Genomic DNA, 5,866 nt, shown 5'->3' with positions numbered 1-5,866 from the left:
TGCCCAGGTGCTTAAAGTCTAGATTTTGTGTTAAAGTCCACAATCAACTATATTGTTATATTCTGATCATGCACGTGTGGAGAAATTGCTATAATATTCTTCTGTTAGAGAACGAAGGGATTTTTTTTTTTTTTTTTCCCTTTTGTGTATGTGCTGGGCTAACAATACTTCCAGGGCTCTTGAAGGATCAAATTAACGCCAATGGTAACTAATTTTGCTTTGAGATGAAGGCCAAAATGGTTGGGGCAGAGAGTAAACTGTAAAAAGGAGAGGGATTTTATAAATGAAAATGAGTGGATACTGGCAGTTGCCTGCTGAAGTGGTTGCTTGCGTGCGTGCATTACCCGCGGTGATGAAATGACATGTTGCAGAGAGCCAAGCTTTGGTATCAGATATCAATACTTCGCCCGCAATGCCCAAGAGTTCGTCATATCATACGCCATTACAAAAAGGTCGTGTTTTCTAGCTTCCTAGCTTCTGATCTGGTTATAGCTGGTTATATTTCTGGTCCCTGTAGGTAGGTGGTTGTAGCGAGCCCACTAAATTGTTTTCTGTAAAGTGATGGACTGATTCGATAGAGTTTCTTCTGGAAGTATTGGACCCTTTATGGGCCTAACTCATTACAACTAACTCCAACTAACACTAGACAGAAACGATCTGCACTCTACAAAACGCTGCCGTTTAATCCCTACACTTACTGCCTCGTTTACTCTTACTTGACAGAACACTGAACTCATCGGTTCCACAGTGATCTTCCACACAATTCAATAAGCTTCGGGTTGCTTCTGGTCCCATATCTTCACTTCAAGCACATAACAGTGGTCGTCTCAGGGTCAATCTTGAGTCAAGACTACTCTAAAAGGGAATGCCTTCCTCCTTTTTTGTAGCCTACTTTCAGAGTCGAAAAGAAAGTATCCCTACACTCTTTTCTGTATAAGTTGCAAAGCCAGGTTTGGTCCAACACAATCATGTGACGCAGTCCCCCTCACTTTCGGGTTTTATGTCGTCATCATAGGGCCCATAGACTATTTGCCTTTAGAACTTGTGGGGTTTGCTATCCCCAGACTCCTCTCCCTCCGACCTTTCATCGACAGGTTGAATCATTCTCCAACATTAATGCGGAGGTGGGGTTTGCTCTAAGCCTATAACAAGGGGTCAAGGGGCGGTAGTAGTTTAGCAGAGATTTCATTCTTGTGTAAACGCTAGGCTATAATTTTAAGCAATATTTTCGGGCAAAAGAAAATGTGCAACTTATTCTTGTTGGGACCACATCGCTGGTGTGACACGGATAAATATTATAATATTTATTTTGTCAAAATGCACATTACGTAAAAGTTACACCATGTAACAACATAACAAGAGGTGGCCAGCACTGCTAAATGCACATAGGTGCCACGAGTAATATATTTCTTAATAGTTCAATCGTATCGAATCTTTACTTCTCTACCTAAAGCCACCTTCAATTTCATGTTACTTGCCCAGCACAAGCGCCACAACCTGGTTAGAAGCATTAAAGGCAGTACGTGACTATCTATATCAAATAATGCACCTTCTATATATTTTCCAGAAATTTCATAGAAGGACAGTTGCTCTTGTCACCCTAATGTGACGAGGATACTTTCTTGCTGACAAACGAAAGTGGGTGGGGAAGACCGATCTTTCTATTTCCAGGATCTTACAAATTTGATATAAAACGAAAGGTAGATATAAAAGTTTGATCTAACAATTATGCCCACCCCAAAATGATTTGGTCTTCAGAACCTAATACTAATATATTTGCAAGATCCAGTACGTGGTCAGGTATTAGAAATCTTGCGCGCTCAGTTGAGGCCTTTCAAGTTATGAGTTCTCATCACTTTTACAAATGGTGAAACAGCTCGGACAATCATTTCCGACAAAATCTAGGGAATAGGGATACTGCAAGTGGATGCACTCTTATCAATTAAACGAATATACGGCTTCATTTGGACATTAAGCTGATATTTGTTCTTTATAAATAGTAGTGGGTTAAGTAGTGGAGCGAATTATGTGAGATTTATCTAAACTAAGTTTAAAGTATGTTTCGATGTTAAGATGAGTTTAGTACTTTTTATGAGAAATTAAAAAATATTATGGGTCACGTATAAAGATGTGTTAAGTTAAAAAAAAGTTGTGGGTCTCACGTGTAAGAAGGTTTTGAGTTTAGATGAGTTTAGTAATTTGAGAGTTGAGTATTTGGATATTAGACTCAATTTAAAATTAGATTGAGTTTAACTGAGTCTTACAACTAAATGCAGTCGTAGTGGTGATGATCATTAATTTGGGTTTCTAATTGAAGGGCAAAACGACGAGAAAAGCTCTCCATGTTGGAATTACCTCTAATAATTGCTTTATCAGCCCACGTTTTTTATATGTTTTGTCTTATCACTTGCCCGTGAAGTAAAGCAAATCTATATGATTTGGTGGAAGCCGCATATATTATTGGCAATGATTTTTTTTTTTTTTTTGTAGGCAAGTTTCATTGATGAAAAGGAAGCTATCTAATTAGACAAATAATTAGCAATGATTTAATATGGGGATATGAATTATTGGTCCAAGTGGTATCTAGGGAGTTCTAAAGCTTTTCTAGTAGAAGTTACACAAAATCTGGACTCTGATACTGCGGCGTAGTTGTAGCGAATTTACTTTTCTAATTCCCTACAAATTAGAAAAAATACACTAACGTATCTCTGTCATGTTTGGCCTTCACCTCATTCAAGACGTCACCAGATTCTGATAGGATACAACCATCGAGAGTGGTATCGAATGTGTAATTTTTTTAAAATATTTTTTAAACCCTCTTAAATATTTTTAAAAAAATTATAAATTCATTAAAAATTACTTTCTTAATCATTAAGTAAAAAAAATCCAATTGATAGCTTTTATCGATGGGAATCCTCGGTGGATACATCATTTCCGGTCTGATAGTAAATTAATGATGTCTCTAATACATTAGTGGCAACCTTGGTGCCCAAAAAGCTCTTGAAATAAAAAATTAATGAAAAGAATATAGAAAAAACTGGACGAATTAATAGGACAAAAATGTCCAGGGTCTAAATTCATTATATAATTGGTTTTGACAGTATTATTTTGCAATAATTGTATTTCTCTATCATTTTTTTTTTCCTCCATATGATCATCATCTATCCTTGGGAGCCTAGGGTGTAAAAATGGGTGGATCCCAAAAACTCCCTCTTTTGGGGTTAAGCATGATTTCAGTAAGATTCAGACGGCTGTAAGGGATCCATATATCCTTGACAAAAACCATGTGGTGTTTCCAAATAATTGCTCATAAAATGCAGGCCGGTAAAACAATCTCCCCGAACAAAAAAACAGTGGTCAGTCCAGCAGTTGCGACTGGGAAAAAGCTGACCTAGTTCGTGTCCTCAAATTTACGCTAAAAATCGAAGGAACTCTAACCACATGTTGAGGGAAAACTTAGGTAATTTGAAGAGCCAATGCCAACTGATTCCATACGGCATCCTTCAGCTATTAGGTTGCCTCGGACAATTGATTTTCCTAATTGGCTAGGCCAAAACAAGACGAGCGCCACAACTTCTTCCACGTAACACAAATCAAATCAAATCAAGGGTGAAGATCAAGTAGCTAGGACTGAAAGATCAGGATGAGAAAAAGGAAGAGAGAGGCATGAAAGAAAATGACAAAAAAATCTTCCCTCATGCATTGACTCCCACTTTAATGATGCCAGAGTATGAGTTCAAGGGGAACTCTTTCTACTTTGAAGTCTGAAGGCAGGCCCCTCTGCTTGGGCGTCTTTTTCAAGTTATTGTGTTTTTATCTGTTCCTAGTCAAACATGATCTTGTAACGGTTGGGAAACTATTAGGGAAGGTTGGTTTGAAGTTTGAACCACACCATGCACGAGATACGTATTCTAGTTGCTATTTTGGACTGGACGCGGTATTGTATAGTTGGTAGATAGGCATTAATTAAAACCCACTGTTAATTGAGATCATGACAAAAAAACAAAACCCTAATTTTCTTTTTCTGCATGTTTTGAGGGATCAGTTCCCTCTTCCTAATTAGAGACTAGTCTCATATATTGAGTTTTCATAGATCCGTCTCATATGCATTATCAAAGTATCCTCTGTATATACAAAATTAGAAGAGTTCTATGTAGTGGTTGAGAATCGGAAACTCCCTACGTGTTGAAATTATTAGTGGCAAAGGGATCGAAAATTGCAGAAAGTTGCCAGAAACCTTAAAGAGTAAGAGACATAATAAGTTAGGTAATCAGAACGTTGCTTTCCCTTATCAGTTATCTACCATTCCTCTCCAGCTGCTTCCAGCTTAGCCTAGCTAACACTTGCAGCTGATCCATTTCGCAGTAATTTGGCATCACTAGCTAGCCATGAATATTGATCTGTAGTAGTACTAGTGATGGAAAACAATATTATACATATATGTTATTCCCGTAGTATTAATTAACGATTGTATTCTTTTATTACCATGCATTAAGAATGATATATTGAAGGTCACAATCTTCAAGTTTTCCAGATTAGCTTTGAAAGTAGTTTTTTTATTTGCGCCTCTTTCTTTCAGATAATATTTATGGTTTTCGTGACTTTGTACACCAAAGCTACAAGCATTAATAATTAGGACTTCCTTTGTAACACTCCGTATTTTAGTGTATTTTTACTGAAGGATTATTTTTGATTGTTCAAAAATTTATCCTCTTATTTTAAAATTGGTTAGATTTTTAGTAAGTTTATTTCTATGATTTTAATTTGGTGAAAATTATTTTTATGTGCTTTCCAAATATTTATTTATTGTTATGCATTTAAATTACTTTTAATATTTAAATTAATTACTGTGGGATTTAATTATTTCAATTTGACTTTACCATTACGTTTAAATTATTTTATTTAACTTGTGGCTTTAAAATCATCTCCGTTGGATCATTTTTGTGACCCAAGTTATGAGGATTGGACCTCATTTCTTTTCCCCTCTTTTTCTTTCCTCTCCTTTTCTTTTCCTCCATTTTTTCTTTTTCTCCTTATTTTCCTTCGGTTTCTTCTCTCCCGCGCGATCTCTCTCTCTCCTCTCCTCCGCCCGTTTCTAACGTCCCCTCCCAGCGCCGCCGTCCGTCGGCGGTGGTCGAAACCGCCCAGTCCCTTGCATTCCCCTGCCGCCGGCCGTCCTACCCCACCAATATCACCTCCGTTCGTGCCGCCGTTAGCCCCCACAAAGCCCACGAAGTCGCGGCACTCTTTCCGCCGTTGCGCCGCCGTCGCACCGCCATTGGCCACCATCTTCCTACCACTTCATCCCCGACCTCTTGGCAACCCATTGGACCCAACCCCACCTCCGATCCGTCACCAGTGAAGCTCCACCATCTACATTTCCGATTTGGGCATTTTGGTCTTCTACCGCCCATTTCGCCGCCACCCACGGCAAACCACCACCACCATTGGCTTCACCGACCTCCCTAGGCCCTATCCTATCAATCTTGGGTCTTCGTTTGCCTCCGTTTGAAAGTTGGTATTTGTGACCCACGGCCACAGTGTATTTTACACTGTGGTGTTGCTCAAACGTCGCATTTTTCAATTTCGTGATCCTTCGGAAATTGTTATATTGCACTGTAAGTATTTTCCTTAAAGAACTTTCGCGATTTAAATATATTTTTGCACTAACGCATATTATCTGTGAATTGGTTTGTTTTACCGGACTGAGTCCGAGGAGTTTCGGAGGTCGGATGGATTGTGGACGGAGTTGTTGTGTGTTTGTTTGCATTGTGAATTGTGGTTGTTGGTTGTTGGTTATGGCTTGTTCATGTATATCGCATATTGCACGCATGATCATGTTTGTAAAGAAAACTGGATTTTCGCA

Source organism: Juglans microcarpa x Juglans regia, chromosome 2D (genome assembly GCF_004785595.1).
Source record: "Juglans microcarpa x Juglans regia isolate MS1-56 chromosome 2D, Jm3101_v1.0, whole genome shotgun sequence".
Taxonomy (NCBI): domain Eukaryota; kingdom Viridiplantae; phylum Streptophyta; class Magnoliopsida; order Fagales; family Juglandaceae; genus Juglans; species Juglans microcarpa x Juglans regia.
The sequence above is the reverse complement of the archived record's forward strand: the minus strand, read 5'-3'. Positions refer to the sequence as shown.